General features: G+C 34.0%; 1 protein-coding gene across 1 annotated transcript in view; it reads right to left on the bottom strand.

Moving 5' to 3' along the window:
* Nucleotides 1–630: 630 nt before the first annotated feature.
* LOC129802646 (sex peptide receptor) overlaps nucleotides 631–25,416 on the bottom strand; it is a 127,089-nt gene continuing 102,303 nt past the window's right edge. Inside the window, exon 8 of the mRNA XM_055848622.1 lies at nucleotides 631–1,332. The gene's annotated coding sequence lies outside the window, so the exon portion shown is untranslated. The remainder of the gene's footprint in view (nucleotides 1,333–25,416) is intronic.

Below are 25,416 nucleotides of genomic sequence, written 5' to 3'. Positions count from 1 at the left end.
AGCTTGCAATTTCGGCCACCTTTTTTGTTCCTCGAATTTCCATGAACTTTTAGATTTTACGTACTCTAGAGATTATACAATGCAAATGAATATCAAAAAATATAGGTTCGACAAACGAGATGACGTGAAAAAGGCATTGGAAGAATTCCCGAAGGGCAAGGAACTATGAGAATGTAGTTGGCCGAAATAGGGCACTAAAGCTATGTCTACATTTTTATTCATTTTAAAATGTATTAAGAATGATTTTAAAGTAAATAAAGACGGTAAACTGTCTACAGGGTTCTAAGGAACACTCCTTCAGAAGAAAGAATAAAAAAAATCTATTTGAATTTAAAATATTACATTTCAAACTTAAGACTTTGGCGCTTGCATGCAACTATGCCGAAATTTGGCACATTTACCCTAAATCAATGTAATTTATTGTTAAATAAATGGAATTTTCTAAAACAGTTAATATAATACAATAATATTGGGGAAACACCAGAGAAAAGTAGTCCTAATTCACAAACTCCACGCAAAACTTTCTTCACATAACCTCAAATTTTACATTTTGAATGCAACCGTCGCCGTCGTTCATATTTGAGGTTGAGGAACTTCTTTGTATTCTTTTTATAACTTTAAATCAAAGCATTTTTCTGTGGTACTGGAAAAGTCAATTTTATTGGGACAAAAAGAAAAAAATATACATTTTTCCATTTCTTACAAGAGCTACCGCACAACAATTGATAGAAAAATAATTCATTTTACAATTGATTTTCACAAAATAAATAATCGGTGACGAAACACACGACACACGTTCATCGCAAGTTCACTTAAATTGGGCAGTTTTTGGGGCTCTTTGGTTGATTTTCTGTCCAATTTTGGTGTCTTGGCGATGCTTCTTTTATTTATTTATTTATTTTTTTTTTGGTTTTCTTAAAATTAACAGTGATTCTTTGTATTTATGTACAAACAATTTTTTTCCACAAGCTTAAATAGTAAAGATCTCTTTTTCCTTTTAAATTTATTTCAGTGTCCTAATATTTCGATAAATTCACTGCACAAATTATTCACAGAATATCTCACAGAGTTCTAGCCTAAAAGGACGCTCCTCCTCGGTGATACTCTTCTTTGGGGGGGGGGGGGGGGGGGGGGGATTGGGTATACTTGGGGTGCTAATTTGGAGATTTTCATTATCAGAGAATCCCCTCGGAGACGTTAGAAAAGTGCTGTGAGTGTCGCCAATGAGTCGTTTCACATTTCTTCCTTCCCTTTTCTCCTTTCCTCTCAAATGCCTTGGATGGGTCGAGCTGCTGGGCGGCCTTTGGAGCTCATCATGATGAAAAAGCTCATCTGAAAGGAGGAAAAAAAATGTATGAAAATCTCAAGTTATTATGTTTTAGTGAAAATTAGATAGACAAGCAAATATAGCCATCACAATAATCCAGCATTCATCTGAGCGGAGATTTCCAAAATATTTTAAATGAGAAATGATAAATGTTTGGTACTTTTGTGGAATTTTTTATACAGCGGAATTTAGCTGCAATTTCGTATTTCCTCGCTTTTATGGAATATTTAAGTTACTAGAACTAGAATTTGAGCCAGAGGAAATAACATTCATAAATTATAGAACAAACATTTTTTTAATCATTTACTTTGGGGTTTAATTAAAAAAATCGAATGGGAAAGCAAATTATAGTCAAAAATAAATTTAGTTAGAAAATTAGCATTTAGGATGTTTCTAAAAAAAAATGAGAAATTTTATTATTTTAAAGTTCTAAATTATATAATTGGTGAAATTTTATTTTTTATTTGCCAAATTGAAGTAACTGCACAATCACACTGTTAAAATTATAGAATTGTAATTAGTTAAACGTTCTATATTAGACAGAATATTCTGTATTTGACAGAAATATTGTTTAATAAAATTGTTAATTATTCAATTATTTTATTGATTAAAATAATAAAAAAGAAATGGCAAAGCGTCACAGCTTTGTGGAATGCTCAAACTCACGAGATAGCTCTCCATGAATCAGTTTTTCAATATGATCTTTTGGTGCTTACTGGTCTACTAGATTTCAAATTGATTTATAAATCACAAAAGCTTGAAAATCAAAAATTGGTAATAACAAACGATCATTTTAGAATATTCTGGCATGAGTTACGAGCATATGGACAAACAAAAAATGTAAAGACGAGAAAAATGATTCATTCTCGAATGTTTAACCGATTCATTACAGATTTTAAGACCAGTTAAACTTTGACTTTCAAAAATTCAGGATGGCGAATTTTCCGGTCATAGGTATGTTACGACGAAACCTACTATGTTTGTTTCGACTACCTCTAAGACATGTTCAAAAATCATTGAAAAAGCTTGGTTTTGGAGGATGTGTACGGAAGAAGAACAAAAACGTCTAGAGATATCGTTTTTATTGGGGGTTACCGAAGACCAGAAGTTGATATCTCTTACCGTTTAAGCTCTAGGACGGTGACAAGTTGAAAAAAAGTCGATTATGTAATTGCTCCCTCCCTCTGACTTCGAGCAGTAAAATGGGAAAATGACCAGTGATAAACCCAGATAAGCTTATGGTAGCTGAGATTCTTTACATGTGACCTCGAGATGCGTGCAACTCGGGGTGCTTGCAACTCGGAATGCGTGAAAATTCGATTGTGAGTTGAATTTTTGGGGGTAAAGAATCGCGTCGAGTAAACGCTTCTCGGTCATCGAAATGGATATGAGGAGCTCAGAGCAAAAAAATGCTATTTTAATAGGGAGATGCATACGACTTAGAGTTTTTTTTGCTCCCAGCGCCTCATATGGTGCCAATTATTACTCGACGCGATTCTTCACCCCCAAAATTCAATTCACAATCGAATTTTCACGCATTCCGAGTTGCAAGTACCCCGAGTTGCACGCACCTCGAGGTCATCTGTATAGAATCTCATCTACCATAAGCTTATCTGGGCTTATCACTTGTCATTTTCTCTTTTAAATAGTCTGACAGCAGAAGATCAACGAAAGAAAAAAAAAGTTCATTAAAATCGGTTAATAAACATTAGATATAGAGTCCGGTCCATTTGAATACAGTAATGGTCGGGGTACAGTGGGTTGGTGTAGAAACGGATGGGACCCATTTTTAGAAAGATCTCGAACTCAGATTTAATGTATAATAAAATTTCATCGAAATCGCATCATAAACACCGAAAATGCAGTCAGATCAAGACATTTTTGATTATAGCTCGGGTCAGGGAACATCGAGGGAGGAGTGCGACCCACCGTTGGAAAGGTCTAGACCTCAGCTACAATATACTAAAATTTAAAGAAAAAGCATAGTTTAGTTTTCGAAATATTTGAGACCGATTAATCGAAAATCGATTTTTCGATTAATGAGATGAGATTGATGTGTCACAAGTCACAAGGGTTGTAGTACTCCACGAGAGCTTTGCAAAATACCAAAATTGGAGATATGGCCATTTGAAAATTCAATTTTTGGCCCCTTCTAGCTCAGGTCAGGGGGGTCATGGGGGCCTAACTTTGGTACTAATCGAAAGTTCCTAGGCCCAGCTATAACATACTAAAATTTGAGATCGATCCATGTCATAGGGGCTGAGATATCGAGAAAACAAAATTTAGGGGTATTCCAAAATGGCGGAAGGAGGGTGGGAGGGGGGTGGATCTGACATTACCTACTTCTAGCCACCCATCTACATTTAACCTTTTCCGAAAACTGCTTGTCGATATCTCTCTCCGTTCTCTCTTCAGAAGAGGTTAAACGACGGACGGACCGTCCCCGAAAATCGAAAAATTTATTATTAGCGCATATGATATTCGTGATCTATGAGTGTCAAAACGTGTAAATCCAAAATTTGGGCCCGATCTGTCTAGGTCGGATTTCACCTAGGACCACAAAAGTTGAGATTGTAAACAAGAATCTCAGCTAACAGCTCATTTTTTGGCTTCCTAATGAAAACACCTTAAGTCTATGTGGTTTCACTTTTATATTGACTTTTTAAAAATATTTCAAAACATTTTCTATATATTAATTTTTAGAAACACTTAATATTTTTCAAAATTAGACATGAAGAAATATGCCTCACACTCTCCTATACATTTACAGATTTATAATAAAATAGGTACGGTTACAATAAAATAAGGCGATAGATTTTTGTAGTTATTTATTGAAAAAAAAAAACTACTTAGAGATCTTTAAGGATTAAATTCCATTCATGGATGTGTTAATGAATTATTCTATCATTTCTTCAAGTATATATTGAAAGACTTTATTTACGGTTTCATTGTATACTAAAACGTCGGCAAAACGGATATTTTATTATTTAAGCTCCCAGAAGACCTAAGAGATTCTTATATAGGAAATTTACAGCCCTACAATTTTGCTGAAAACCACTTTTCTCTGTTTCGAAAGGAAGTGTGCTTGAAATTTATGGTATAATTGTTCGATTCTTACACTGTTACATTTACATTTCAAAAGACATGGTAAAGCGTCCTAGCTTTTTGTCCATAAAAGTTTCCCAAGTAGCAAAAATATGTCATTGTAACGTCATCGTTGTCGTATGGTAATAGTAATTAATTGGTGCACCCGCACGTCATACTCTCGAAGTGGGGAATAACCTCCACGTTATAAAGAGGTAAGGAAAGCGACACAACTTACCATTTTGGTAAGTTTGCTAACGATCGTGTTACGTTTGTTTCACGTCGCTTCTTACCTCTTTTCTATTCATCTCTTTCTATCCCACAGCTCAAAATTTTTTCTCTCTCTTCGTTCTCCTTTTTATTTCCATGGCGCAAAATTCTATCATGAAATCTCTCACTGCAAATATTTCAATAATCAGCGCACAAATATCGCGGGATTTCAATGATTTTATCTAATATTAGAACATGCCAATATCGTTTACCGATAGAGATTTGATTGATTATCGATATAAAATACCTCCCACCCAGAAAAATGCAATATTCAATATTTTTTTAGGTGAAATAATTGTGAAAATTCCCCAATTTTTTTTTTAACATTGCCCATAATTTCTTATATGTTATTACAACTACCTAGTCACAAAAATAATTATCAAAATGTATTAGATTTTACTTAAAACGGAATTTAAAATCATTCTTAAAATTTTAAATTCGCGCGCAACAAAATCTCATGGCGCACTCAACCCAATAAAAATGTGTCCTCAGATAGTCGTATGACATGTCTTCAATTCCAAGGACGGATTATTTTCATGTGCGTAGGTTCATAAAATACAGAATTTTACAAAACAATTGCAAGCCCTTTTAAGTATCCAGTGTACAATTTCAGTAGAATTTGTATAATAAAAATATATACAGGAAATTTGGGTAAATGTTAATTTTTTGAAGAACATTCATAAAATTCTGAGTATATCTCCTAAATATTAACGTAAGCAATCTTCAAAATTAATATACGTATTAAAAAATAAAAGAAATTTGAAGTTTGTTATGATGTTAACAAAGTTGTATACTATTTCACTTTCTTAATTTTAAAGGACAATTTAAATGTTTACCTAAATTCTCCGAGTCAATTTTATGTGATTTTGCAAGCAAAAAAATGAGTTTGAGAGTAATTTGTTTGTAAATAATATAGAAAACTTAAAAATTGCTATTTGCAATTTAAGTTTTATACTGAAAAGAAGAATCGCTGAAGAATCTAAAGTTCAAGAATTTTAAATGAGATCTTACAATTTATAAGAATAATAATTAAGCAAAATGAAAAAATCAAGTCCTAAAATCTCCACGAATGAACCATATGTCAGTGTAAGTGTAGAGCCATTAATACATATAAACTTTATTTCTGTTACCAAAATTCGAAACCATAAGGGAAAATTCTAGAAGACAAGAAAAATTATTTGTATGTTCATATCCACTGCTTAGGAAATAGGAATACAAAAAAATTGAATTGTGTGAGTCGGTGAACAAAATTTGATAAATAAATATTAAGTATAGCTAGAATAATAAGAAGAAAACAACTGTGATGAAATGGTTTTTCTATGTTTATGGATCTTAACAGAATTTTAGGCCATTAGAACATATATGAAATTTGTAATACTCTGCAGAATCCTTTCTGTAGCATGATATTGCCTCAGAGTCCGACTGAGAGATGATGAGCATTATTTTGATATTATGGGGTCTCAGTGAATCAGTTAGAAGAGTAGTAACCCTATGACTATGAGATCCCGGGTTCGCATCTAGATAGTAGCTGTTATATCAGTTTCAAGAAAGAATGGTATCAATCCAATGAATGAATGAACAGTAATGCTGACGTGTTGACAGAAAATGACGAACTAACTAAGAGAGCCTGGTACAGAAACGAGTTTTGACATGAAGAGTTTTGTCGATACAAATGCACAAAAGCATAATGGACTTAAATAAGTGGTCTGGATGCAGCGGAACTTAAAGTATTAAGTCAACTTATAGACAAATTTTAATCTTAATCATGACCGTTAGAACCATTAGCTTGAACTTCTTGATTTTCTAACATCTTTCTAAAACATCACTAGTCCATTAAACTGGTGCGTCTCAATGTACTCCTTGTGATTTCTTGACGATTAGGTTAATAAATAGCTTGTATTGGCTGTTTATCGGAGCATCACATGGAGTATTTCTTGCACACTGGAGCCATTTTGGGCTCAATGACAAAGAATTTAGCTATTAGTTTTAATATCACCAGGATGCTAAAAAAAAATACCAGCGCCATCATTTCATCACCATCAATTTCACCAATTCAACCCAGCCTTCCAATACTGTTGACATTCGCATTTTTGCGTTAGTCTCCGGGACAACAGCGAGAATTAAATCATCGAATGTCTGATGGCCTCTACACACTAAGAGAAATTTCTTTAAAAAATGCCTTTTTAAGGAAAATTTCCCCTATCCTTGTAGGCAGAAACGTCAGAATTTTTTTAGAAAAGACAATTTTTGACGAAAATTGCATCTAAACTAGAGTGTAGACACCATAACGCGTATAGTCATTCAAGGAGAGATGAATCAGTGGGAGAGTTGGACCACTTCGCCTCCTGCCTACACCCTATGCACGATCTCCTCCTCATTTGGTCTATTTGTGCCCTTCAACATTTTAATGAAAACCCTCAAGTTACAGCTTTCTACCTTTAAAATTGTACGAGAAAATTGAAATAGAATTTTTCGGATGTCTGAAAAATGGCAAAAAAATTTTATTTCGCCATAAGAATGCGTGTATTTGGGGTTTGAGGAGGGACGGAACTTAATAATTTTGGCAACACTTCTGGTGTGAATTTTGGTCAATGTTCTTCAAAATTTTGTCAAGTAAATCTTAGAAATTATTTTCCCTAAATTTCTGGTAAGACTGACTTGATACACTCAGCGAAATTGCCATCGAATTATATGAGCCACATATTCCACAAAATAAATCATTTATACTGAAAAAATAAAATAAACTCTAATAAATTCAATGAAATAGTGTTCATGCCTAAAATCATTTCCCTCCTTTTCTAAATTAATAAAACAAACTAGAAATACTTTGCTAAAATTAGGGGTGTTCCATCTCACTCACACTTTTTTTGAGTGCCTAATATGCAACTTTTTTTTTAAATCTAAGAGACTATTTTCATCTAGGCTTTTCTAATATTGATATCTTAAATTTAGAGTCTTCAAATGATAGACCAGTGAGATTCGTCTTTGTCTCGCATTCAGAACGTATCCGCAATATTGAATATAAAAAAGGTGTTCCATCTCTCCTCGTTAAAAAGGTTCTATAGTAACGATTTGAAGAATCTGTCTTTTTTCTTTAGGAAGATATCTTATTGTATCTATTGTAGATTTTATATTGATGCATTCTTACCTCTAATTCGAACTCAACAAAAGGATTTCTAGCTTTCATTAAGACGTATAACAACATTTTAATAAATCACTTAATTTTTTTTTAGTTTTTATATTCTATGTTTTGAAATTTTGTGTTGTTCATTAATATTTTTTAACTAATCTTATTTATTATTATTGTGAAAGCAATATTTTTAACAAAGCTTTTGTTTATGATTCGTAAAAAGTAATTTTATAAAAAAATATTAATAGAGTAAAATTATAAGTGTAGATTATCAATAGTTTGATCTCCATATTTGTCGCCGAACGTCGTACGACATCCACAGAATGTCTGTGCCTTTTACGCGTGTTAAATAATTGCAGACACCTTGTTATTGGGCTGAAACTATTGGCGGCAGGCAAGACGCAATCAGTGTATTTTTTCGCTTTCTGTCAGTTTTGTGATTTTCGTTGTGTTGTGATTTTTGTGGAAAGAAATATGTCATTTAATTTAATAAAAACAGTAGAAATGGGCTCATGTACGTGGAGGCTGTACCTTCCGGATGGGAGGTTAATGGGATTTTGTCCTGGCCAACTTCTGGCAACATTGAGCGTTTCAGATCAAACGCAAATTCCCTTCCAGGTTTGTACAATTAAAAGAGGCTTTTTCACGAATTTATAACTTTTTCTTGTATTTTTTCAGGAGGAAACTGGATTACTTGTCCATGTGTGGTGATGTCGGCTCATGAAACCTTCAGAGAAGCAATTCACATGGAGTGTCTTCCGGAAATGCTGAGCACAGGACGTGAAGATGAGAAAATACGGTTCCTCAGAGAAGGCACAAAAAGAATTATGGATGCCCCGAAGGTCCCCCGAAGCCAGTAGGCTACAACAAGATGATAGCAGAGGTTTCCTCACAGCCTGAAAGTCAGACACAGGTTCAGTAAGACCCAAGAAGACACAGGATTAACTTCTCAGTCGCAGATTATTTCACGACACGTTGAAAACCTCGCATATCTTCAAATTTCTTCTGGCTAAATGAATCTGGTTTCAGAAAATTCTCCAAGTTTGCGAACTTCATATATCTGAAGATGACAGTGTTATGACGCCTGACCATCTTTTAATGCTGGAGAGTTTTCTGGAGATTAATTTTACTGCTCATGGTGCACAGAGACAAGAGGAAACCCATCTAAAAAATGCCACTGATATGGATTGTAAAAACCAAGAGATAAATGTGAGAAAACATAACCTCAGTCTTTCTTTTGATTTTTATTATTGAATTCCTTGAAAGGAAAGTTGTGAAACGTGAAACTCACTGATCACACAGCAAAAAATCATGTAAATTAGACAGGATTCTTCAGCTTTTTTCACAAGGGAGCATCCCAATCTCATCCCAACCTCAGCACGAAAGGAGCTAAATGGTCATTGAAGCTTTCTGGCTTATTACGTGCATTCCCACAATAACCCGAGACAACTCGTAGTAGAGGAACTTCTGTTTTCTCGATAATTCAAAAAAGAATTGACCAGAGCTGCGTTTTAGGTGACCTGCAGATTGGCAAGCCGTTAACATGGAGCTGCAATGTGACTTCCATATCCTGGTTCAAATTTTCACAAATTTCACTTCACATATGTAAATATTTTGCTTAAAATTTGACAAGAACTGTCAAAAAGCGTGTGAGACAAATTAACGTCATCTTAAGGTAAATCTTGATTCCACAAGTAACGTAATTGTTTGAGAAAATAGTTTCAAAAGAATTACGTTATTATGACAAGGCTGGTTTCACGTTATTAATTAAAGTAACTACAACGTTACATTTAGGTCATAAGGGTTTACTAATCTCAGAGCAACTCGAGGTAAATTTAGTGACGTGCGACTACCGTTTCCATTACCTCAATTTGGCACTATAGTAATATTTTGCCACTTGGGTTACTTCCGTTCGCCTTTCCGTCAACTTTTCAAATTTAAGCAAGTCGGTTGAGAAATTGGCCATCCAAAAGTGATTTAATTTTGACTTTAGAATTCGAAAATTCGATGTCGAAAGTTTTTCGGTCATGTTACGATTGCGAATTTTCAAATTTAAAAAAATATTCAAATCTCTTTTCTCTGTTATAATATTTTGGGACTTTACGAGAGAGTAAGGGGAGAGAGGAAACAAGGTGAGCATAGGAAGATGCAGTCAATCCGTCGGTCCGTCTACATGGTCCACAAAAAGCGTAGTTTTATTTTCCATGTTAAGTGTGTTAATAGTTTGTGTGCGCGTTTGTTGTTTTTGAATGATTCAATCCGTTTAATCGGTTCAATTGATTGTGAACCGGGAAATGGTAAATAGTGTGAAATTACTTTTGAGGTACAGACAGCATCGAAGTCACGAGTTCGAGCATGGGACGTTCTGCCACCCCCTTTTTATAGACAGAATTTAATAAGACATGATTAGAATCACTTTCTTCAGTTTCTATAATTATTTTTAATATTCTGTGCTAACTCAACATTTAATGAAATATATCTTATTAAGTAGATTATTTACTTCATGTGAATTCATTAGCATGTAGTAATACAATTTTACGCGGAAAAACGCACAAAGAGAAGGAAAATTATTCCCTAGGTAACCTCCTATGTTGTATTCCAATTGAACCACTTTCGCATTTTCACCGCGGAAATCCCATTTTTCCGGCAGTATCCGCTTATCTGAAAGTCGTTTCCTAGTGTGAAATTTACCCATTCGCATGCGATTGTCGTGTCTTGTGGCAATTTAGCACGCCATCATCCGTCTTCTTGACCTGCCCCACGCCCAAATTTTCCGGCCGGGGCGTCGCATTTTTCACACTCGAGAAGCGTGTCAATAGGGCTCTTCACTTTACCATTTTCAAATGCCTCGAAGGCCCCGGATTGCGTTACGTTTTCGGGAGTTAGAGCGATTTATAGCCGTGTCAATTTTCGACACTTCTTTTTGGAAGGTAATTGAGAAAATTCTGTAAAGCTCCGTTGCCTCTTTGAGCGCACACCAGATGAAATTGATACCTCGATAAAACCACTTCTTTCACTTCAGCAAATCCTCACATGAAATTTTCAAGAGGTCCTCCAATTTAGAAGCAAAGGGTTCCTCTAAATTCTGATGCGAAATAGATTGTGACAGAAGTAAAAACAGAAAATATTTACCGGAGAACAAAGGAGAATCTTTCTTTAAAATTTTTATAGGTGATTTGAAATCATTGTATTTAATAAAATTACCATGGAAAATAAATCGACGCAGCTATCGTCCAATAAAATTTATTAACTACTAACATAGTGAAAGTTCTCCCCCTAAAGAGCCCTTAGCCTCATCAATTGAGAACAATTAATTTCTCAGTGGATCAATTGTCCTGGGGCAAAATCGATGATGGTTGGTATTAATTTTTTTGCAGCTATTTTTTCTATAAACATTGTAAAATTCTTACTCACCACTATCATATGGGGAAGTAATAGAGAAAGCGTGAAAAACGACGAAGGGTTACTAATTGAAAAGCCCAGAGACAATATAAAAAAAGCTCTGGTAATGGTATAGATACTCTTCCAACTCTACCAATTTAATTTATGAATTTCCCGCGGCCAATGTAATTTACTATCATCGTCTCGGTCGTGGTTCAACAGCCGTCAGGATAAAGGATGTGGAGAAAGAGTACGGCGGCGGTTGTGAAAAAAAAAGACGAAGGGTAGCAAAAGACGAGGGCGTGTGGAAAAGTGTAAGACAAATGGGTGTGTTATTAACATAGAAATGGTGCTTTAATGGTAGCCTCTGAATGAAGCTTCTATATCAACTCCGGAAAATCTAACCACCCATCCTCTCTCCTAATGTCGCCTTTTAACTATAAATCGTGTATGACTCTCTGGCACATCATATTTACATTTCATCAATTCCTAATAAATCATCAATGCCTCATGTTTATCCTTTTCATCTCATTTGCTCTTTCACTTGTCCCACTTTTTATTTTACACCATGTGCCAAGGGGATTTTCACTTCCTTTTTTTATATAATTTTTTATTAAAGAAAATTTGCAATGAGGAACAGACTTTTTCTTCGAGTCATTTTTTTAATACTGTAACTATTCTTAATATATTGCAAAAAGGTAATATTTGGCTTCGCAAATTCACATCACCCAAAAATAACTTTAGGTCATACCGGTCATAACCCCTTCAAGGGATCGGAAGTAATGGTGATCTCTCAACAACCAGGTGGAGAAGTTTAAATACTTTGAGGTATTCACGACTGATTGAAAGGTAAACCCTGTGCTCTAGGTAAGCTTTTGCTAGGCTTCCGCACTAATTAGGCAAGTGTGATTGGGAAGACCGATTTCAGTTGTTCGGCTAAATTTTCGGTTTTTAAAGCTGTGCGTTTTTATCCTTATGCCCCAGACACACTTACGACTTAAGCCGAGAGACGACTTAGTGGAAAATGATGGAAATGGAGTTTAACCATTATTTCTAATATAATTACGCTAAGCCGTCTCTCGGCTAATCCTCAGGTCTGTCAAGGCCCTTACCAATGGTCGTGAGTTTTGAGTAATAACCGAAAGAAATAATATTGCGAGAACAAGCTTCCGATATAAGGTAACTCCGGACGATTAAGGGAATCACTCATTCATTAAAGATCGAGGGAGGAACGTTACCGTTCGCGGGGACCTGCTCTTTCATGTTAAAAAGTCACAACAGCTCTGATAGAATGGTTATATTCATCACATGAATAGAGAAGCATTGTCCAGAAAAGCTCTGCAAGCTATTGTGATAGGGTGCCGACTTCGGAATAGACCCAAGTAAAGAAACTAAAGCAAATTCAACATTTTGCCTTGGAACATAAAGCGTAATGGTTTGCGGAAACTTCGTATTTTACATTTCGTATTTTACATGTTCGTATTGCACATTTCGTATTGCGGAAACTTCGTATTCCACATTTCGTATTTCACATTTCGTCTTTCATACATTTCGTACAAAAATTGAACATTTCGTCTGCCATACATTTTAAGCATCAACCAATAAAATAATAGAATTGCAGTTTTATGGGGATAAGGATGCTATGCGCCTCGGGTCTGAGTTTAAAGTCGAACTTCAAACTCTAATTATCAATAGCGCCTGTTCAGGCTAAGGGAAATTTTCTGCGCTCCGGAAAGTTATTTGGTATCGCCTGTTGAGGCTAAGATCGTATTCAGACTAAAGGTTTAGCCCATTTCCCGAGGGTCTCTAAACCTTAAACAGCAACCGATTTCATTGATTTTTCAAAATGTAATAGGTCATTTTCCTTTAATAATCCAATCCTAAGACAAAATTTTCCAAAAAATCTTGACTGATAAGATATTAGAAAAGTTAAGCCATATGGCTAAGCCTTAGGTCTGAAGCCCGTATAAGGGAAATTTTCCGTGCTTTGGAAAGCTATCAGTAGCGCCTTGTTCAATTTTTGTACAAAATTTATGAAATATGAAATGTGAAATACGAAATGGTAAAATACGAAATGTACTAGAATACGAAGTTTCCGCAATACGAAATGTGCAATACGAACATGTAACGAAGTTTCCATATCCCAAACGTAATCGCCTCTGAGAATAACGTCCGGGAAGGAGAGAGCGGCGTGAGTGGCAAACCTAATCCTCCTAAAACTCCTGAAACCGGTTAAAAATTAAATAATGAATCCCATTTAAGGGTTTGATGGCGAATTAATGTTGAAAACTTTTTAGAATGTTAAAATTTTAGTATAAAAGTTTATTGTAGACCGAAAAAATATGACTAGACTAATTGTCTAGAAGTATTACTAGACTAATTGTATCCTGCTCAAACAAATGGGTATACTTAGTAAGGGAAAATAAACCACGTCCAAACAAGCCTTGCGTAAAGAACAAAATATTTTAAAATATAGATCATTTCAAAACCCTTTGAATCTTATGGTGTCTACACACTAGAAGCAATTTTCGTCAAAAATTGCCTTTTTTTAAAAAAATTCTGACGTTTCTGCCTACAAGGATAGGGGAAATTTTCTTAAAAAAGGCATTTTTTTTTAAAGAAATTTCTCCTAGTGTATAGAGGCCTTTAAGGGATACCGGATGAAGAATAGAGGCCTTGTATGTCAGAATCCTATAGGTTTGGCTTGTAATTTAAATTCTAAGTGCTCTGGCCACAAGATAAAGCAGGTATTTCATTAAATTTATCACACCGATTAACCCATTTAAAATACATAATCCTAGTGTAGAGGCCTTACAGATAAAGTGTAATAGGCCCCGAATAATAGAGACAGGCTCATCCTCAAGAATATTTAATTGACAAAATTTTGTGGTAAAAAATTATCCCAAATATTGGCTTTCCGGGATTTCGACTTTTCGGTATTTTGGATTTACGAAATTTTGGCTTATTCACAAATTTAGCTATACAGAATTTTGGTTTTTCGGGATTTTATCGTTCGCAATTTTGGCTTCTCAGGGTATTGCCTTTTCGGGATTATGGTTTTTTCAGAATTTTGGCTCATTAGGGATTTTTGCTATTCGGGTTTTTGGCTTTTCATGATATTGGCTTTTCGGGATTATGGCTTTTTGGAATTTCGACCCATTTGAGCTTCTTGCTATTCGGGATTTTGGCATTTCAGGATTTTGTTTCTTTGGAATTTAGATTTTTCGGGATCTTGGCGTTCGGGATTTCGATTCTCGGCATTTTGACCGACACCGATTTAACACATATCCTGTAAATAGGAGATTAATGGTATGTAATTGATGAGTTGAAAGCTTTACAACACCTGTGATTATGAAGGAATTATATGGTTATTATATTTGGTTATAAAGCTACAGAATTCAGTATTATGCAGATACAATAAAAAAAATCCACAAGGTATTTTAAAATCCTATCGTTTTGGAACAGAGTTTTTAATACTTTTAATAACTAGCTAAGTCGAGAACGGAATGAAACTTAAACTCTCTAAAAGCGAATAATACGTTTTTCTTCATTTTCTTATGAATTTTCGGAACCTAAAGTTTTGTAAAATTTTGTTTTTGAATTGGTGGCTATATTTGTCGTTTCAGTTTTACCTGATGCTCACGTTATAAAAAAATTGTTAGACAAACCTGAAGTTCTAATTTTACTTATATTTTAAAAATAAGTTAAAAAGTAGAGAGTTTCCAAGGGGAAATGGTACACTTCTCAACCGATTTGATCAAAATTAATTTTGTTTAAATATTTTTAAGTAAATAAAAAATAAAACATAAATTTGTCATTTTTATTATATTTAATGCAATGGATTATTTTAGATAATTTTCATTCCAAATTGAACCAATTAGTAACGTTAACGCATTGGTAACTAACAGGTTATTAAAGTTTAAGGTTATTAAATTTGAGGGACAATTTCATGAAGCTTCCGCAGTTTTATTAAGCCTTATGTACTAGACTTGCGGCTTAAGTCAAGAGACGGTTTACTGGGGAACTGATGGGAATATAGTCTAATCATTATTTTGTTTATAAATAATTGCGTTAAGCTGTCTCTCGGCTTACACCGTAAGTCTGTCTAGCACATTAGCATTCTGAGAATTTTTCTTCTTCAATTTTTGAAGTTTTATTCTACAGTTTAGAAGAATCCTTTTGAATACTGCAGTTTTGAAAAAAGAAATTTCCATCCTTTTCTTGCTGTTATGAATATACAGCCGCCCCTTCAAACTTTCACGCATATTCGACGTTGTAATTGTGCAAATCCCCCCCGAGGATGAGCTTTCTTCCCCAAGAGTTTCTGTTATGCTTGTGTATTACAGTGTTACAAGATTACGTCGCTAATTTACATAATCATTCTCAGTGGTAAATTGCTGCTTTGCTCATTATTTGCATTCACATGGGAAGTATATCTGATGAGATGTGCGTGAGTGAAATCCTTCCTTTCACTTTCCCGGCGCCCTCCGGAGACATTTCTATTGAATTATCACCACAGATGGGGGAGCTTTCTTTATTATTTGCAACCCTTGTTTTTCCATCCATGAACTTGGGGAGGCCTTTTTTGCGGTTGGATGAAAGGTGTCGAAATCTACTTAAAGTGATTTACAATCAGCACCAATTTCCGCAGAAGTAAGCAAAATTTTGCAAGAAACCTCAATAGGAACAGATGGAAAATCAACAAAGCGGAATAAAGGAAAATGTTATGATTTATTTTTCAGGGTTCATTAATTATAAAATCTTATAGGTAATTCAGTTTTAACAACTCATTTGCTGGTACGGCTCATGGTATATTAATCAATTAAGGTGGGCACTGCCTTATAACAAAAAGAATGATTAATTAAATAAGTTTTTGTTATTTCAAAATATTAGAAACAAATATTTTATTCGCCACAACTGTTTCTATTTTCGCTGTAATTGTTTTCAGCGTTTCGTTCGAGTTCTCCGCACTGCTGTGAACTGTGAAGTATTCGTTTCGATTTTCGTAATTTGTGCGAAAGGCGTTGTCAGCCGTAAAGTAATATGTCGTATTTTAAGAAATCTTTCCCTATATCCTTGAGATTATCAAAATCGGTCACATGAAATTACAGTTTTGGACCTATTTTTAATTTTTGCTTTCTGAAACTATAGTAAAAAAGAGCTGGGATCCTATTTTTTTTTAGGAAATGTGAGTCTTCGGACCAACTATTAAAATATATTGCTATGAGTCACAATTATTGATTAACATAGGAAAAAAATAGTTATTATTAAGAGGATCGAAAAGCCAGAAAATGGCGTCTCCATACAAAAACCCAAAATTAAAAGTGTATCAAGTCTTACAATTTTTGAGATATTTCCTTGAAAATTTAACTGAGGGTAGTTTTTTATATTATCTTTGAATTCCCTGTTTTAATTTTTCGAAAAACTGTTTTGCTTTCGTAATATAATTTTCCAAACATTCGTATACTCCTAAAACATGCCACAAAGAAGCTGCATTATCTCCTAGAATATGAAAGATAGAGAGGTATATTTTTTTTTAATTTTGTTCCTAAAGACATGCTCTACAAAATGCCTGTTTCACTTCTTTCACTTTTCATACAAATTTTCCAAGTATTTTTCAATTAAAAATTGTCCAAAAAATGACAGTTTTCATTGCATCTTTGTACCGAGAATATCATTTTTTCCGAATTAATAATTATTTTTGTACCAATCTACATTTCATTAGCTTTCAAATGGTACATTAGAATTGGAGAAACTCCTAATAGTTTTTTTGCAATTAAATTTTAAACAACATGCTCCAAATTGGAAATTTTCATGAGCTTTTGATAGCTTTCCGAGCTTCCGAGAAATGCTACTCAAAATTGTTCAGCAATTCGCCACAAGATTACGCGTCGCATTTTTCACCATGTCTTTCCTTTTCTCTCTGACCTTCAGCACGCCTGCAGTTTTTTGCGATCAGGCGGAGGAGAAAAAAGAATACAAAACAACAAAACTCATCCCCTGTGTGAGAAATCTTATGAATTACAGCTGAGCGAATTTTTATGATTTTCACGATCAGTCTCGTTGTTTCAAAAAATTGTAGAAAATCGTAAAAATTATGAATCGTCAATCGTCATGGGCATTTCACAAAACCAGCTAATATCGCGGTGACTACATAATATGCCGATATAATTTTTCTCGGAGAAGAAAAAAGTCAGTGATAAGCCTAAATGGACTTATGCTATGTGTGATTCTTTCATTGCAAATTCGAATTGGGGGCAAAATCGAAGTCCAGTCCAGATGACCTGATGCTAGCTGAGATTCATTACAGGAAACCTCGAAATGCGTGCAACTCGAGGTCGTTGAAAATTGAAGTGCAAATTCGATTGTCAGAAATGCACAAAAATACATGTAAAACTTTAATGCCAAAATGGCTCAGAAACTGTTCCGCAATCCGCGAGTAATACTGCGATCTTCAAAAATCCGCGAAAAAATCCACGGTCCGGGAAAATCCACAATAAATTCTGCCGGCTGCGTAAATCCGTCAAAAATTCTTCGGTCCGCAAAAGATTCCACGATCCGCGAGAAATTTCGCGGTTCGCGAAAATTCGTGAACGATTCCGCGATCCGAGAAAATCCGGGAGCAACACCGCGATCCACGCAAATACACGAAAAATTCCGCGGCCCACTAAAATCCACGAACACACCGCGATCCGCGAAGTTACAAAATAAACCTAAAAGTAGCGAAAAAGCATAACATGATTTCGAGATTACAACAGAAAACCCGATTTTGAAATGGAACTTTTGTGAAGGAGAGAAAAAATGAGACATGCATGTTTTACGTATATCTTTGTCTCTAAAAATTGATAAAAAAATTAAATTTTCAAGTGACAAAATTTCTATTTTTATTTTCTTCATAGTCCAAAATTTCTATTTCTTCAAAGAACACGTGCATTTGACACATTTAAAAGATAGGGGGAAACAGGTTTATTTTTTGGCCTTTTTTGGTACGGGAAAGTACTCTCCTTTCGAATGTTCATGCCTTGGAATAATGGGAATTTTCTTTTATTTTTCGTATGAGACTTATACACATTTCTATTAAATATTAGTTAGCTTATCATCAATATTTATGATTGTGTGATAATTATTTATAAGTCTCTTAGGAAAAATAAAAGAAAAATCACGCTATTCGCAGGCATGAACGTTCGAAAGGACAGTTCTTTCCCCTAACCCTTACGATTCGAAATTTAAAAACTTTACAATCTTGGCAGGTCAAACTAATAAATAATTAACATGACCTTTATTTTTCCTCCATTCTTTCCAAAAATCATGTTCTTCTTGGGAATCTTTAAAAACGCATCCTGCGATTTTTTTTTATTTTTAAATATGTTTTAGAGGCCGACTCGGTGATAATTTCATATAAGAAAATACTGTTGAATCAAAGATTTTTCAAGGTCAAAGGTTAAAAATGCTCTATAGAGAGCGTATTTTTAAACCGAATAGAGTGACATTTGGTATAGTTCCAATGATTATGCAATTTCTTACAATTCTGAAAAGGGTATAATTTTTTATGAATCCATATAATAAACCAGTTTGTACCCTCAAGGAGTAACAAAAAGATTTTCAATATTAGTAACTAATTTGTTCCGAAAGTCACCATCGCAGCAAGAAGGACGTTAAATTTGTGGCATTTTTCAAGCTATAATATTTACGGTTTCACTTTTTTTTAATTCGAGATTGGCGAGATTTTTCCCCTCCTGCTACCAGCACTGGCACCTTAACTATAGACCTTAACTGTTAGACGAAACGGACGAGATCTTTTAAATTGCATTAATTTGTTCCCGATAATTGGAACAAAATGTCTATATTTTGGTTCCGACTTTTAGCAACAAATTTGTACTTTTTAAGAGAGGCAAAAGGATTCCCCATATTAGTAACGATTTTTGTTCCAAAAATTAAATCGTCCACGGACACCGAAAATTTTTGAAACGAATATGTTACAAATGTAGGTATAGTATTTTTATAAAAAAAAATCTACAAATTTGTTCCTGACAGTGGGAACAAAACAGTAGAGCGCAACAAAATTCTATTCCAACTCACAGATCAAATTTGTATAAAACGAAATCTACTGAAATTTGTAGGTATTCCACCGTATCGAAACGGTTCTAAAAGAAAACTTTTACACAATTGTCACTATTCTTAACAAAACCGTAAAGGAAAAAGAATATTGGAACGAATAAATATCTTTTTTAGGTACATATTTGTTCTGTAACAAATTGTTCTAAAGAAAATTTTTACCAATATTTTGGTCAGTGTCCAAAAGTTTTTACTGTGATTGTGCAATTTGCTAACAATACTACAATTGGACTTCAGATTAAAATTAGTTATAGTTTCATAACTGGTTTATTATATGGATTCATAAAAAATTATACCCTTTTCAGAATTGTAAAAAAGTGCATGACCTTTGGAACTATACCAAATGTCACCCTATTCGGTTTAAAAATACGCTCTCTATAGAGCATTTTTAACCTTTGACCTTGAAAAATCTTTGATTCAACAGTATTTTCTTATATGAAATTATCACCGAGTCGGCCTCTAAAACATATTTAAAAATAAAAAAATCGCAGGATGCGTTTTTAAAGATTCCCAAGAAGAACATGGTTTTTGGAAAGAATGGAGGAAAAATAAAGGTCATGTTAATTATTTATTAGTTTGACTTTCCCGTACCAAAAAAAGGCCAAAAAACAAACCTGTTTCCCCCTATCTTTCAAATGTGTCAAATGCACGTGTTCTTTTTGAAGAAATAGAAATTTTGGACTATGAAGAAAATAAAAATAGAAATTTTGTCACTTGAAAATTTAATTTTTTTTTATCAATTTTTAGAGACAAAGATATGCGTAAAACATGCATGTCTCATTTTTTCTTTCCTTCACAAAATCTCATAATGCATCGCAAGGCTAAAAATCTGCCTTTGGGTTTTCAACCTTTTCAATGAGTTTTTTGTGTGCTCTGGGTCTGGGGAGCGCTTCGGAGAAAAATAGACAGACGATGAGCGTGAACAAAAAACAGTAGAAAAAACGAGACAGCTGATGGCGGGTGATGACTCTTTTCACCACCAGGGGACATCACGGATGCTTTGAGTAGCTCCGCGAGAGCTTGAATCTGGAGCTTTTTTTTCCTTGACGATCCTCTTAAGTTTGGATTGTATCAAGCATGGGCACTTTCCCTTGTAAATGACATTTCTCAATCCGTCAAATTTGAACAAAATTTTTAAAACGTAACAGAATTCATATAGGGTAAGTGTGCCAAATTTCGGCATAGTTGCATGCAAGCGTCAAAGTCTCAAGTTTGAAATGTAATATTTTAAATACAATTGATTTTATTTATTCTTTTTTCTGAAAGAGTGTTGCTTGGAACCTTGTAAAGACTATCGTCTTTACTTACTCTAAAATCATTCTTAATACATTTTAAAATGAATAAAAATATAGACATAGTTTTGGTACCCTATTTCGGCTACCTTCATTCTCATAGTTCCTTGCCCTTCGGGAATTCTTCCAATATCTTTTTCACATCATCTCGTTTGTCGTAGCTACATTTTTTGCTATTCTTTTGCATTGTATAATCTCTAGAATACGTAAAATCTAAAAGTTCATGGAAATTCGAGGAACAAAAAAGGTGGCCGAAATTGCAAGCTGGCCGGAATTAGGCACACTTACCCTATAATGCACTTTTCCTAAATTAAGAAAAATTACTTTAGAGAATATATACCAACATAATTTATTATTAAATGGTTGAAATTTGATCAGGAAGTTAATATACTACCGTAATATTGAGCAAACATCAGAAAAAATGGTTACAAAGATCTATATGCAAAAATTTCTTCACATAACCTCAAATTTTACATTTTGAATTAAACCGTGTTTACATTTGAGGGAACTGGACTGAATTGTCAATCTGCGTAGCAGGATCATGGCCAGTCGCCATATTGTTTTTCAAAGCATTTAATCGGAGCTACAAATGTCTATATTTTAATAAATAAATCGAGTGTCCCTTATATGAAACTTTGAAATTTTAAAAATAATTTTTATCAGCATTAGCCTATTTAAGAAAATTGTAGCGTTTCACAAGACCTTATATAATTTTTTTGTGTTATTTCCAGGATAGTGAGCACTAACTGAGGTGAAAATTGCCAATTTCTTTTTTAATAAAAATCTGCCAGTCATGGCTGGGGAGCCTTTATTGAATCAATCCTCTCAGATAGATTTGATTCATCCAGAAGGTGCTGGCGGAAGTAATTTTGTAAGGTTAAAACTCCCAATCTTGTCCTACTGAAATGGTTAAAATTGACCTCTATCGTCGTCCAGAGGCTCATTTCTCTTCTTTTATTCTCGTCCAACAATTGAGATTCCCTGAGCGTTTCCACGAATACATCACGTTCTCGATTTTGTGGATTAAATAAAATATTCAAAAGGAAGTCACTCTTTTTGCTCATCACATTGACTTGAAGGGTGGAAATAAGAACCAGCCCCATTTTCATAGTTTAAGCTGACGAAGGTCTTATGTTGTTTTTTTCCGCTGTGACAGCTGGAAATTTTCAAACGATAGATGTTAAAGAAAATCTGCATTTTTTCCTGGGAAATCCATCTTCAATAGGAATGAGAAAAAAACCTGAGCTTCCGTACATCATCCATAAATCTTCCCCGGAACCATAACCTCAAAATAGGATCCCATCATGGTGATTATAAAGTTTATGGTGAAATATTTTTTAGGTTTTCTCGAAAGTAACGCCTGAGGATGTTGTCTGTTGGAAAAGCGCCAGAAAAGCTCTTAAATTACCGCAATATGGACAAAATCAGATTTCAAAATAAAAAAAAAAAAGATTTCTTTGACGGAAATTTCAATGATGAATTCTCTTTGCACAACTTTTATGTCACAGACTATTGTGAATTATTTCTAATGGAATTTTCCAAGCAATAAATTTTCGCGATATAAATCAGAAAGTGCAGAGAAATTGAACTGGCGTGGGAAAATGAACAAAAAAAGTCAAAGGAAGTTTCTCAAAGAATTTAAAGCTTGTGCAAGTTACTTTCGTGAGTTATAACTTTTAAATGAAATGGTTGAAAGAACAGCATTACAAAGACAAAGCATTGCAATTTCAAGAATTATTTCGTTTTAAGTGGCGAAACACTTTAACATGTAATTTTGTCACAGACATTAACATAAAAAAATTATGTGATAGTTAGAAACAAAATTCGAATAACACATAAGTGTTATTATTATATGTTACCTAACTCTTTGGACGATACCATAACCATACCATAACGAAAATACCATAACCTCAAAATGTTATTGAATTTGCGTTTTCAAAAGTTAATTCATTTAGTGAGTAATTTGGGTTGATAAATTTAACTAAAAAGCCCTCTTAAGTGCCGTCTTTACAGTAGATCAGTTTTTGACTATATTTGACAGTTTTCCTATACTAACGTTGACAGTTTACTTCAGAGGCGTGCAAGAACCGTTGAAACCGAATAAACGTCAAATGAAACATGTAGGGTAGTGTCAGCCCTTTTGGCCATGTAAGCACTTTTGGCCACCTAAAGTAAAATCACATTGTAAGACAATTATGAGTTTATTTAGAACAGGAAAATGGGTCTTATTTCGTGACCTCTAATCTAACGAATCAGAAACCATATTTGATTTTGTATCGACTTGATTAATTCTAAGTCATTGAAAGAAATTCTCGACAAGGTAAACAATCACTAAAAAAAACATGGGATTCTTAAGAAACTTGCTAATGTTAAGAGAAATTGTTTTACATTATTTCATATTTTTGATGAAAATATTTGATGTTATTCAGTGAAAGACCATTTCTTAATTGACTAAATTTTATTGTGATATCATCCTTAATAAGATTTTCTAACAAATTAAATGAAAATCGAATGTGGCTAAAAGAGCTTACTTTTTTCGGCTGTGTAAGTACTTTTGGCCATTCATTTTTCCATACATTTTACACGTGGCGCACCTCGCGGATTTCAGTAAAAACGATCGTGACTTTTGACTGATTTTACATCAAATAGAAAATGTGCAAAACGTCATTTAAAATACTCTAATAATCACATAAAATTGGTGTTAAATAAGAATAGGACATGTGCTGTGTATTTGTGAAAGTTTTCGAAATCTATTTCTTCTGTTATTTTATTAAAATTCTATTGGAAACAAGTGGCCGAAAGTGCTTACACACAATAGCCAAAAGTGCTTACAAAGTGGCCAAAAGTACTGAAACATGCATAGTTGCACAAAATGCATTTTTTACTAAAATACCCAAAAAATTTTGGGAATTCTCTTGGATTATTATGAAGGAACGGCTTTAAGGTATCTTTGTACAAAATTTCATTTTATTTAAATAAATATTATAAAAATTACAAGCACATGAAACCTTAAAGTGGCCAAAAGTACTTACTCCACCCTACGTCAATGGTCAAAACGCTACTATAATAAACCCATTTTGACGTTAATTCGGTTTCAACGGTTTTTGCACACCTCTGGTTTACTTCAATATACACATAAATTTCTCCCATTAGTCTCAAGAACTTGTAATCCGGATATGTAATTTTGGCCACAGTGTCCTGAATTCTGTTTACTCTTGCCTTTGGTGCTCTTAACTTGCGGTAGAGGCAAGTTGAATAAGGGCACCTTTAAAATTCGGCTTTTTTTTCTCCTATTCTTAACTGGAACTATATATATATATTCTACGGTCACATAAGGGTGGCCAGACTTTCCGGTTATTTCTGGTCCGGTTGCCTTTTTTTTTTAAAGAAAAGCTAGGGGACGGCTTTAGGATTCATTACAATACCTTCAATGAGGCAATGGAACTATTTGCCAAACCCCTCTTCGCTACATTATTCAATCCAGGCGTGCTGGGTGCCTACCTTGTCTTTGACCTAAATTTTGAATTTTTGGTTTCGTCTCTATGAATACTTTTAGATGGAAGTTCAAAAAGTCACCACAGGTGGCGCTGCGATAGCGTCAAAATTTAAACTAATTTTTCTCAAAAACGGCATTGCGCACTTTGATGAAATTTTAGAATGTTGTAGCTTAGGCTATGAAGTTTCCAAAGAGTGGCGTATATTCGCTGTGGTTAATATAGAACCGGAGATATGAGGGGTTAAAGTTCACGAAATTCAAACCGCTATATCTTCGGTTTTATTTAACCGATTTTGACGAACAAGGGTGCAAATTAAAGATCTCGCAAAGCGCTACAACTTTTTAGAACATTTTAACTTTGTAGGATCAACAATAGAGGGGCCACAGTTGGAAAAACAATTTTCATAACACATAACCTCAATTATCTCGACACCTACTTCACCGATCTTGATCATTACTTCGGCATAATTTTAGAGGACATTTATATCTCTATTTCGTTCAAACATATTTTTTTGATCAGATAATGATATCTGTTCGATTTTGTTGTTTAGGTGTGAAAAAATTGATTCTTCCCATAATAACGCTTTGAAACCACTCAGATTTCAATTTGACTGCTTCTACTCGATCAAGACACTTAAAATAGGGTTTTAAATGGAAAGTATCACAAAATACAACAATTTTTTGACATAGTTGAAGTTCATCAAATGAACATTTGGGGCGCTCTGTTCGATAAAACGAGTTCAGAAAACCAACAACCTCGATTATCTCGGCTTCTGATTAATCGATGAGATCAAGTTCTATGGCAAAATTATAGAGAACATTCTGGTCTACATTTCACCCATATATCACTTTTCTGTCACTCCATCCAAATCTTTGATATTTTGGTTTAAGGGGTTACATGGGTCTCTCAGGTCAATAAGAAAAATATTTTTATTTTTTTACAGTAAACATTTGAAAAATATTTTCTGAGAATTTCAAGTCAATCGGAGTAAAACTGTCGGAGGTAGAGCAATTTTAGTTATGCATTCCGCCCACACGCTCATATTGTTGTTAAACTTTAAACGCGTTTTTCACAAAACACCGTTTTACAATGCGATAGTCAAGATTACTCAGAGTATTGAACCGATCTTTCTGAAATTTTGCATACTTGTATTGAGAAGTATTATTTAGTGTTTGAATAAAGGATTTGCACTTTCTTTAATTAGAACCATTTTTACAATACAAAATGTGTTGAAAAATAGGGTAAAATTAATACTTTTTTACAAAAACTTTTGCCAAAAATCCAAATTTTGTTTTTTTCAAAAATGCGTCGTTCATTCAC

Source organism: Phlebotomus papatasi, chromosome 2 (genome assembly GCF_024763615.1).
Source record: "Phlebotomus papatasi isolate M1 chromosome 2, Ppap_2.1, whole genome shotgun sequence".
In the NCBI taxonomy this organism is placed as follows: Eukaryota; Metazoa; Arthropoda; class Insecta; order Diptera; family Psychodidae; genus Phlebotomus; species Phlebotomus papatasi.
This window is presented reverse-complemented; position numbering and strand designations above follow the sequence as displayed.